Below are 12228 nucleotides of genomic sequence, written 5' to 3'. Positions count from 1 at the left end.
AACAATGAGCTACTTAAGACCAATCTGAGCTCCGTTTAATTCGGTTAAAAGAATTCTTATTATTGCAGTTACTTTGCCTTGATTGGTTAAATTAACATTCAGTTATTGGGGTTGCTGTGCAATATATGGTACTATTTTACCTACTGTGTGTTCAGAGTAGTCTTGTCATAGTAACAGCATGCTAGCACAGGAAGCATTATAACAAATAGGTAAATACATGTCTTTTGTGAATTAAAGGAGGTAATTATGTCAGCCTTACTGCATTTGTGGGTGAATAGCTAAAAATAATTAAAGTAAAAATGCCAGAAAATATTTAACATTAAATAAAAATAATTCCAAGATTGTCGTAAGAGTGAAAATGAGCTATAAAACATAATTTTGTTTCTCTTGATAGACTATTTCAAATTAGAATATGAAAACACATATACAAATACTCTTTTATTTTCCCTTCATTCAAAGCAGTCCCAGTCCTAGACTATACACTACAGCTACGATTGCTGTAATTTTCCTGTCAAAATATTTGTTACAAAAGACTTCCAAATAATTGTTTTTATTTTTATAATTTATCTTTATGCTTTGTACAAACAAAACCCAAATAAGTCTTGATATTTAGAATATTTTGGCTCCCTAGAAACATGTAGGATTATGCTGTATGGGGTGTCCTATTGAGATTCATTTAAAAACAAACACATCAGAACTTGCAACTGAGCCTCCAAGTCGTCTTTGCTTAACTACACACTTATTCCAATGATTCTGCCATTGTCCCAAATCTTTCTGGGAATTTTTTTCTTTGTGAATGGCCTTTAAACCATGTAGCATATTCTTCCAAATATTTGATGTATTGAGCCTCATGAATATAAGGTGGTTAATTATGTTAGATAAAATGGTTTTTATTTAAACAAAAGAGGAAATTACGAGGTTCATTTTTCTTTCGTAGCTTCTAAATTAGCTTCGAAGACTTTTCCAAGAGAGGTCCCCTGAATATTTTTCTAGCTAGGATACACTGGAATCATATCTAGAGGAGACTAATTTGAAAGACATGTATTTGAACTGGTAGAGTTGTTAATGATGTGAGTCCTCCTTTTTCTTTTAATAGTCAAATAGATTTTAATGGCTATTGATGTAAAGCAACAATCAGTGGCATAACACAGCCGTGTGTGGGCAAGAATGAAATGCTTAAATTTAGAAGCCACCAGGGAATTATCTGACATCAGTTTCAGGATCACATTACATTTTCCCCAATCTTTTTTTCTAAATTTGGCCTAGAATATCACTCAGCAGTGGGTTGACATTATTTTGCATATATAATTATCCTCAGCCTTATTCCAAAAATGATTTGAGAAAACTATAAGAGATATAGTAGTATATCATTAATAAAGATCAGTACAATACGATAGGGTAGTACAATAGGATGCAACATAAAAAATAGATTGAGGGTGGGAGAGGTGACTCACACCTGTAATCACAGCACTTTGGGAGGCTGAAGTGGAAGGATTGCTAGAGCCCAGGAAATCGAGACCAGTCTGGGCAACATAGCGAGACCCCATCTCTACAAAAAAAGGTTTTAAAAATTAGCTGGGCATGGTGGTAGGCACCTTTAGTCCTCGATACTTGGGAGGCTGAGGCGGGAGGAATGCAGTGCCTGGAAGATTGAGACTGCAGTGACCCGTGATCACACCACTGCACTCCAGCCTACGTGACAGAGCAAGACCCTAGCTAAAAAAAAAAAAAAAAAAAAATTGAGGCAAAGGGAAAATAAGGATAGAATAGAAAAATGAAGACAATACAAAGCTATTAACAAAGCATGTACATGAAAAGCCTCTGCATACCTCTAATAAAGATCAGAATTTCAGCTGTCAGTTTCCTAGTTACCAAACCAGAGAGGAAAATAATCTGTTACAAAACATATATATACTAATATGTGTGTGTGTGTAGGTGAGGTGGCACTGGTTAGCTTAACTAGATGAAAATCTAAACCTGACTCTGCCATTGACATAAACTTTTGATTTCTATGTGTTGCAGTAAACATGAGGATTTAATACTTGGCTTTTCCCTATTATACTAGAATACATTACAAACAATAATTGGAATGTAAATAATTATGACCTATTTTCAGTTCATAAGTCATTAATAGAAACAGCTGACATTGATATTCGAGGGGAGTCAAAGGGAATGAACAGGCATCACCTATGTCGCATTCACTTTGTATGTGCTACATCATTTAATTCATACACCAATCTGAAGATGTAAGGTTCCTATTTTATAAACGAGGTCCCTGGGCCCCAGGAGATCTTCTTAAACAGAGATGGCATTTGAACTGTGGCCTGCCTAATGCTACAGCCAGAGTATATTCTCCACTGACTACATTGCTTACTAAGCCTGCCAAAGGCTTTATTGAGAAACTATCTTAGGTAGGATAATAAAAAGTTATCTTTCTTTTGGATTCCCTAAGCATCAATCTTTGGTTTTCACAAAGGCCCAAGATTACTGTGCACTCATTTGAGTTTTAACCTTCATGTTAGCTATACTCTACCCAAATGATTTACTCATTTTCTTTATCTGAATTCCTTTTAAATTTATTTAAAGAGAACTTTAAATCACTATTAAAAATGTAAAACCAATGTGTTTGCCAGAAATAGAAGACACAAAGAGAAGTAACTATTAAAAGATGGGAATATGTGTAGTTCCTAAGAAGCTCTCTGGCACTACCAACTGTGCCTCCCTGGAGGGTGGGGGCCCTCCTATGCAGGACTGGGAAGTCAGGAAGCTCCTTGAGTGTAGGGGAGTGGTCTCCGGGAGTTTCTGAGGATCAAATCCAGGCTTCAATGTCATTTACTTTTCTCTTTTCAAACATGAGAGAAACTTGGCATTGTGGCAGAGACGCAACCCAGGGAAGATGAAGGAATATACCCACTGCCATCAGAAATGTGTAGCTGCAGCCTAGGATACCTTATCCAATGGAGCAAATTTGGGCAAAATGCTGGTAGAATAAAACAAAACAAAATGTGTCTTTTCTGTGAGATGAGAACAAATTATCTCCCACTCCTTTTAGCATTACTGAGATTTAAGTGCCCTTGTTCTGAAACTTCAGATTTTCAGGAAGCAAAATTTGACAACTCAAATGTTTCACCACATGAATAAATCAAACAATCTGATATTAAAACATTTTATGTTGTCAATATTTTTCTATTTTTTTATGAAAAAAAAGTCAAGAAACCCCAAGAGATAACAGCTGGTACTCAAAGCATTTCTACATCTTTTAGATTGTAAATTTTAGGAAAGCAGGTACTTATTCTAATTGTACATTCCCACACCCCCCCACCACCAAACAGGCCCCAGTACAGTATTTTATGCAATGTGTGTTAGAATATTCTGAACATATTCATCTCTTTACCAGACATCCAACTCAGGTTTGATCATGGTTCATCTTAAAAAGAAATGACTTCCACAAACAGCAATTTGTTATGAATGGTACGGACCATATGTTGGACAATGTAAAAGACCTCCAGAAGTTAATTGAGCTCTATTAATAGTTTGTGCATTATTACCACATTTGTTCAATGTTCCTGTGGAAGAATTTTATTTTCACTCAATCCCACTTTGGGTAGAATATAACTGTTTTCTTATAATTTGTGAATTTTGAGAAAACTTCTTTCCATGAATAATGATGAATTGTTAAACTTTAGCAAACTTTATAAAACACTTACACCCACTCAATTGTACAGCCATTTTATTAACTCCAAACACCCATTCAAGCAACTGAGTAGGCATTCCTGCAATACAGAATTGAACATTCAAAACCAAGGGCACATGGACAATTCATATAATTTTGATAATCTGAAGGCACAGTCACATAATTATAGGTAGAGACAATTCCATGAAAAGGCCATTATAAGTCTTTGATACAGAAGGGAATGAACACTGATTGAATACCTATGCACTTATAACTTGGTATCATTCAATGCTCACAATAACCCTACAAAGTTGGGAGGAAACTGAAGACCACAGAGGTTAAGTAATTTATCCAGGACCACCCAGTTTGTAAATGACAGAGCTGGGATTTGAAATCAGGCCTGTGTGACTTCAAAGACTGTATTATTTTCTCTATACCACTTTGCCTTTATGGTTAATGGAAATGTTCTAAATAATCACTTGGAACTTTTGGATACTGGCGACTCCATTTCATTAGTATACGGGGACCGCTGAAAGCTGTGGCTTTATAGGATAGGGAGAGTCATAGCATATCAGGTCTCATTATGCCAAACAAAATCAGGATTGACTCTAGTAAATAGTAGGGAGCCCACAAAGCTGTTGGAGAGTGAGTTTCGGAAGGACATTTCTAAGATACCAGTGCCAAATGTTTTAAAGTTCACTGAAGCATAACTGCAAGGAATGTGTCCTATGATGGGCAGCCTCAGCTGTTGCCAGTCTGACAGTTTAAGCCAAGGCACTACACAGTGTGTCTGAAGATCAGTGTCATAAATGGCAACAAATTCTCTGAAAAGTGCTAAAGATGGCAATCGCAGGGCAGAATTCACCTGTGCCCAATACAGACTGAACCACTGTTTGCAAAATAGCCTTTCTATATACACATGCAAAACCCTAATTACTCAAACATCACTAATTTGTTTTAGGTGACAGGACAATCTGTTTTGTTATGTATTTAACATTTTGCTACTTCATTAAATCAACACTAAGCTGCTTTTGTGTTTCTGGTGGCACTGGAAATATAAAGGTATGAAAATGAATGTCATTGTCCACAAGAAGTTTGAAATATTAGGGAGGTAGGGGAAAGACTGGCACACTAATATAAATCAATGTGAGGCCACTACTCTAGAGCTTGTATTTTCTTGTTTTCCACACATGCACACACACACACATACATTCAAAATAAACAAGGCTAAGAATGTTTTCCAAGGTAGAAGTTCTACTGGATGTGAACTATCCTAAAGAAAAATTTAGTTTATCAATTGACTACACATTAGGATAGTTGGTAAATCTAAGACACATTAGCATACAAATGTTAGATCACCTAACATTTCTTCACATATATATTTTCCTTATAATTCTATATAGACATCATATTTTCTTCACTGATAAGGCAGAGGTAAATCTCATACTAGCAAATTGAGCACACATTCGAAATCAGTGAAGGAGGCAGGAGGGGAATCAGTGGGAGAAGCGTATAGTTAGTATGTAGGAGTTTTTTTGTATTTAATTTAGTATTTCAGTATAATAAATTAAATATCAAATCAAATATAATAGTAATTACTTTCATTAGACATTTATATTTACCCTACATATCCAAACCCCAAACATCTGGAGGCAAAAAAAATTCTCTCTCATGAATATACTTACTATAATCTTTATTTCCTTCTGCTATATCAGGTGCTCAAGTTTCTGGGATTCTGTTTGCTAGAGATAGACCCATGGAGATATGCTGCCCCCACGGTGTGCCCTTTAACTGGCTGGTGAACTTCAACCATCACCTTTTTGGGCAGTTTCTGTACTAATAACATACAGAAATAGTCTCCTACGCTACAATGCTAATACACTGCAGGAGGTAGAATATATCGTTCAAAATATGGAACTGTTTTTCGTCTTTTGTCTAATCCCAGAGTGGCATATAATATGAGCACAAAGCTTAACATTAATTATGAATTTTTATTGACTAAATTAAGGTCTCCCTCTCAACCATATTGCTCAGCAGTTCTAAATTCCAAGCCATACCTTATGTTCAATTGTGTTTAGGCCTTCAATATTAAATAAAATAACATGCTATTTTAATATGTATGAGAGAAATACTTATGACACGAGACCACTGTTATTCATATTAAAAAGTCCTTTTGCTCCAGTTGGTTAACAAGCTACAAATATTACTAACCACTTCTACTGATTATTGCCTTAGCAAAAGCAGAATTAGAAGCGTGGCATCTACTTTATTTTAGATTAAACATTTTTTGATTATTGACAAAGACATAACTTTTTACTGATTCTAGACTTAAAATAAATATATGATGCTCTATAAATGTACATGTTATAGAAATGGTAAGTAATAAAGTAACAGGCTAACAGTTTCTTAAGAGCCTTTAGCAAGGGGTAATCTTTGATAACTGTGATAGATACCATTTTTAGGTTGAAATGTGGGAAAAGGCCGACAACTTGTCCTGTTGGTAAATCTAAGAAAATAGTTCTTCAAAAATCAGCCAATCCATAAGGGATTACAGAATACTAAACTTGTATTCAGTAACACTAAGAGACCAAGTAAAACATTTTAATCCCTGTTAAATACTATATTTCAATTTCTAAAGTGTAAGAGTAATTTAAATTGTTCATTTTAGAAAGGTAAAGGCTAAAATTCTTTCTAAAGTTTTAATTACTAACTTTCCCATTTATCAATGCATATAATAAAGATTGAACTTTTAAAGGTCAAATTGGTACATCTATTGTTCAATGGCTTTTTCATTCTCAATGTAGTCTTTACGAGGTAGTTCAAAATAACTGTAGCTCTCAAAAGTTATCACAATAATCAACCGGTATTTCTCCAATGCATATATTACATACTCAATTACATACTCATTTCAGTAATTTCACAATTGTTTTCATTTTTTGATTATTTTCAGCTTATTATTTCTTATGTATTGCAGCTTCTGGGAGGAAAGTTACATAAAGCATCTGGAAGTAACTGGAAGGTATACCCAAATAAATAAATAAATGAGTTTCTTTTTTTTTTTTTAATGGAATATATTTCCTAGAGACAAAAATCTTTAGCAGAGAAGGTAACATTAAGTTTGGCACTTAAACATTTTGAAGTAACATAGTTGAGAAATACTATGTTAAAAGTTATTTATTTTCTAAAATGTACAAGTGACTGACTCATTTTTATTATCACTCATGTACTGTAACAGTCTGGAGAGCAGCAGGTTGCTTGCAGATGCAACAAATATTCTTTCAACACTTCAATAAACACAATGTAAACATTCACTTTAATAATGTTTCCTTTGTTAATGCAAAACCGAGTGCATTTTTTCCTTCCCTCTGGCTGAGCTATGACTAGCTGAGTAGCAACAGCAGAGTGCTGAAAGAATTTTTCAACAGCAATTTGCTTGTTCTAATTTACTTTTCAAGGTTGATGATCAGAATCATTATGTTGCTTGCAAAAAGATCTATTTCTATTAATTTGATCCAGTCATTCCTCTTCTTCTCATCATATTTAGTTTCCCTGGCAGCTTCACCAAGTAAGTTAATTGAATCAGAAGTGCCATTACCACTCCAGTTCTGGTTTCCTATAAAAAATGCACTCCTATGTCCTTTAGAAACAAATCTGCTCCACCTGTTGAGAAAGTATGGGTGTACTGAAATGAATAACTCATGTATTTCCACAGGATGGTGATGAAACCTTTGCCTTTTGCTCTTCAAATACTCTTTCTAGTTTAGTAGACCCATGTCTGCAACGGGCAGTACCAAAGTATTATCTGTTTAGTACTCACTTTTTTAAAAAATAAGAAATTCTAAGAAGGTCTGTTTTTTGAGCTAGAACACAATCATCATCAACAAGATCAAGAAAGAGAAATCTTGTGTAATTTTCAAATTATTTTCTTTCATGTAATTTTACATGATGCATGTTGAAAAAGCAAGGCTTACTCTAAATGTGTAATATTCTAGAAACATAATGGGAAACAAGCTATTCCCTACATCTGCAATAACTTTCAAAATAGCTATTTTCCCAATCTCCTTTCTGTGAGGGAATGTGTGTTACTATAGTTCCAACATTTAAAGAGCCCCAGCTAAGTAGTCTGGAAGTTCAATGGTATCACATTCTTCACACTAAACACACCTATAAAACCAGTGGAGAAAAGAAACTACAACCTCAACCACTGGCAAATTAATAAGAGTTAATATAAATAAATTAGCTCACACTTTCTTTGAAATTGGGTGTAAGCAGGCTATGTGTATGAAAGAGAAAAATCACAGGGTTTTAAAATAGATATAGTCACTAATTATCTCTTTATAACCTGCAGAGGGCACCCAAGTCCTTTGAAGGAAAAAGTAAAAATTTAAGAAGAATAACTAATTTTTAAATTTTTCATAACAAAATTTATAAACATAAAATATCATTTAAAGAGGCCATTTAAAGGAAACATGTAGTTTTGACTTTAAATGTTCAACAGATTAGAAATTCAAAATTTCACATCCTACTGGAAAAAAAATTCAGCAGGTGGTTTTTAGTGTGGAGCATTTGTCCATCTGTAAATGCTTGTGCATCATACATTAACATGACACTGATGTCAATTAGGCAGATTAGCTAGGGCATTAGAGAAATCAACCAGACCTTGCAGTATCCTGCTTATAAGGCAAGAAGCTAGTGATACAGGTACAGCCTTGTATTGTTCCAGGCTATACACAAACACTAATGTTATATCCATGAAACAGCTGGTGCGGACAGTTGGAGGCTAGTGGGAAAGCCTTCAGGTCATAAGAGTTTTAATCACTTTGTTTCAATCACAAAGGAACTCATGAGTTCCTTTGCAATTTTCAGTTTAATGAATCCTTTCATTACTATTAACTAATACTGTGTTTGGAGGAAAGATATTTGAATATTTGCCCTTAAAATATTCTTCATCTTACATGATACTGACATGTTTCACAGGGAAACCCACCAAGTCAGACACACTAGTGTTGTACACATTTACGTAAATTCATATACTTGTATATATATGTTGTGTGTATATATATATATTCTGTGATGGTGAATTTCAAAATATATCCTGTTTTATTGAATAAATATGACTGCACGGAGTGTAATGATTAAAAACACTAGTTTCTTAGCAACATAGCCATGGGAACCTGCCCTCTATCTTTATAGAATGCCGTATCTTATATTTTTCCTGATCCACAATTTTGCTGTGGTTTAGGAACTTGCTATCAAAATATATTTTGAAACTAGTTATTAAATTGAAACTAGAGGAGGCTGGCTTGGCACAAACGTAAGTTAGGTATGCACTTCTTTGAGTCATTGTTTCAATTTATAAATTAGATCACAAAAAGTCTGAGCCAAAAAAAGTATAATAATCTAAATACATCCCTTGTATTGCAAAATGCTACTAGAACAGTAATTACTAAGCATTAAAATGCTGTATATAACTAAATCATTAATCAAAATCTAATCTTTAAAAACATATTTTGTAACAAATCACTATACTTTTTTTTTTAAAGGTCTTAAAATATACTGGAGGAATAAATCCTGATTTGACATCTTACAAGATAAAGACTGACATTGCTATTGAAACAGTTTTAAACAGCAAATTGAGAAACCTACCATGAAACATTACCTTTTCTTTCTCAAAATACTGTGCAAAATTCCATATAATATTTCAAAATTTAAAATTATGGAAGAAGAGGTACTCAGATAACTGAGAAAAAGGCAGGCAGAAAAAATTTAATTACTCGAGTATTTTGGTAATGCTGTCACTTTTTTTTTTAAAAAAAGCATTCTGAAAATGAATGCAATTATTCTTATAATGGAAACACAAGAAGCTCCTTTGCCTCAAGAAAAGAAATAGTTAACAAAGCTTCGAAATCATTAGTCTTAAGGTGGATAACTGTGTACTGCAACACATTTTCCTCAACTGGATTTCTTTACCACACAGTATGACATTTTCTAATGGTGGTGGTGGTGGTAGGGGGAAAGGTGAGAAGAAACCATGCAGCTTAATAAAACAGAAGCATTTTCTCAGCCTAAGTTGTAGCCACTGCTTTGATTTTTGGTTATGTCAGGGCCAGTTAAGTATACTCTAGTGCATGAAACAAAACTAGAAGCAATACTTAGAATGTAGTCTTTGTTTCTTCTTTCTTCAAAGCCTATGTTTCCTAATATCATTGTTAGGCGAAGCAAAAAGAAATGTTTGTTCTATTACGTAAGAAATAAACTTCATTTGGTATTCAATTGACTTTCTAACTTAGCAGACAGGACTTTACATCTTCAAATACTGAAAATAAATTGCATTCTTGGCCCTTGCTTTAAAAGGTTATAGAGAATAAACGCACACCCTGGTAGTGTTCTAGTGATCTCCCTAATCTCAGTTGCACTTTGTCAGAACGAGGTAACTGGTAGTTAAGTGAAATACCCTAGATCAAAGGGGGATTAATCACCAACTGAATCCTTGCTGAATAAACCTGTCATTCAAGAAAATTATTTCCACTGAACTTAGCAGAGGATTGAAGGTATTTGCATAACAGGGACCAACGTACTTCAGCCAGGTTAAAAGGTTCAGAATTCATCCCATGTTTAGCTTTTTGCCTCCTTTTCCTTTCAGCAGCCTGGTACAATGGTTTCTAATCTGATAATACAGCTAACTATCTAAATGATGTCAGAACAGGAAAGTATTGCAAAGTTTGGATGAGGGATGGATCAATTTCACTTTCAGTAACTCCTAAATCTGATTTGTTGGAATTTAAGATGTAATCCTAAAAAAGTCCCTTAAACCTGAGGACTGTTTATTAACACCCCTTTTTTTGACCTTTGTCTTAGGAACAACCACTCTGTTGTGGCAGCAGTCCCTACAGAAGGCCTGGATGATAATTCCACCTACCTAGCTCCCAGGGGTAGTGTAGGAGTCTATCAATGTCTATGAAGTATTTTGAAATACTACAACAAAAACCAGAAAAAAAAATTGGCAATTGTTACCAAGTATAAATGTCTGCCTTGAAAGATCTTAAATCATACAATGTATAAAAACACCATAATTTTAACCTAGTAGAAATACTGAATTGGTGTGAAAAAAATGAAAACGATTTTATGGGACAGACTAATGTTTAATAAAAAAATTTTTTTAAACAAATAATTGTCATCAGAATTCCTGACAAGACTGCTTCAAACTTGACATTTGAATCAATTACTTAAAAAGTTAAAAAAAAATTGCCACCACCGTAAGGGTATTGCCTAAGTACTATATTGCTGGCTCTAAAAAGTTTTTAAAATATTGTTTAGTAAAAAATGGAGAAAAGAAGGGTTTACAAAATCATGAACGATCTTTTCTGGAGTTCATTCTAAAAAATTTAACACTTTTTTTTTTTAACGTTTCGAGTTTATTGAAGAATAATTACCTATGTGATAGACATCAGATTTCATAATCATATTTTGGCACTAAAAGGGAATTTAGCAATTTTGCATCTAGAGAAGGTCTGACACTATCCAAATCTTTCACTGGAAGTAGTTGCTCATATTCACTGCAAACGCAAAGCATCTTTCAAGTTAAAAAATGCAAAGAATAGTTATCAAAGAAAATGAATAAAATCCATAGTGAGATAATTTTTTAGAAAATGATTGAAGTTTTAACCCAAGAAAGGACTCTTAAGAGTGTCTTATAGCTTAGAATAAGAACATGTCAATCACGATTAAGCTTCTGGAATCGGAATCCCTTTGAAATGCAGCTGTTTCTTCTTTAATTGTGGCAACGGACTCTGAAGAAAAGAAAGGTCCAGCCTTAAAGATGAGTAAGGAATACAAAATAGCTCAGGATTAGTTGTGGAGTTCAAAGGTCGCTAATTACACTAAGGAGTTCCCAGACACAGGGAAAACATTAAACAGGTCACCTACCAAACGGGAAACAGACTTTGTCTTCAGAAATTATCCTGAAGTGACAGGTTTCTAGACAAAATCAAAAGCATCACAGTGTGCCCAGCTGATCTCAATGGGATGAAAACCTAAGTTGGTTCAGTTCTGTAGCACTATGTTAGAATGGAATGGCAACAGATGGCATCAGGTTCCCCAACACCTCATCAGTTTTCCAGGACACCCTAGATTTTCCTCCGGTTTCTAGAAATGTCAAATAGAAGATTCACTGATTTTTCTAACTGCTTATAAACTTTTGCCTAGGGGATTATTATATTAAATCTTTGCCTACTCACTAGATAAATGCCTCTTGCTTACCTTAGTGTATTTGGTAAACATTTATACAATCAAGATTCCAAATGGCTCCATTACCATTAACTTATCAACATAAGTGAAATGTTAAGCTTTATTTGAGTTTAAGAGAGATCAAATAACTTATAGGGAATGATATTTTCTTCTTTCAAAAGGAAAGTTTTCACTGCTGATTATCTATGATTAAGCTAGAATAACAAGTTAAAGTCCTGGTCAGGCAGTTATTCTTTTTTTCTTTGTTACTTGGGATAATTTTGAACATAGAACCTTATGCCATGATAATGCTTTGCAGAAAATGAGTT

General features: G+C 34.1%; 1 protein-coding gene across 5 annotated transcripts in view; it reads left to right on the top strand.

Annotated features, from left to right (window-relative positions):
- The window catches only part of LOC104002047 (basic proline-rich protein-like), a 114412-nt gene that overhangs the window by 86538 nt on the left and 15646 nt on the right, over positions 1–12228 (top strand). For 4 of the 5 annotated variants that reach the window (XM_063792936.1, XM_063792935.1, XM_063792931.1 and 1 more), the window contains one exon: positions 10532–10929. The exons of the other annotated variant lie outside the window; for it this stretch is intronic. The gene's annotated coding sequence lies outside the window, so the exon portion shown is untranslated. Of the gene's footprint in view, positions 1–10531; positions 10930–12228 lie in introns of those variants that run through there. 5 annotated transcript variants of the gene reach the window in all.

Source organism: Pan troglodytes, chromosome 15 (assembly GCF_028858775.2).
Source record: "Pan troglodytes isolate AG18354 chromosome 15, NHGRI_mPanTro3-v2.0_pri, whole genome shotgun sequence".
NCBI classification, from domain to species: Eukaryota; Metazoa; Chordata; class Mammalia; order Primates; family Hominidae; genus Pan; species Pan troglodytes.
Note: the sequence above shows the minus strand (reverse complement) of the source record. Positions and strands in the feature narration are given on the sequence as shown.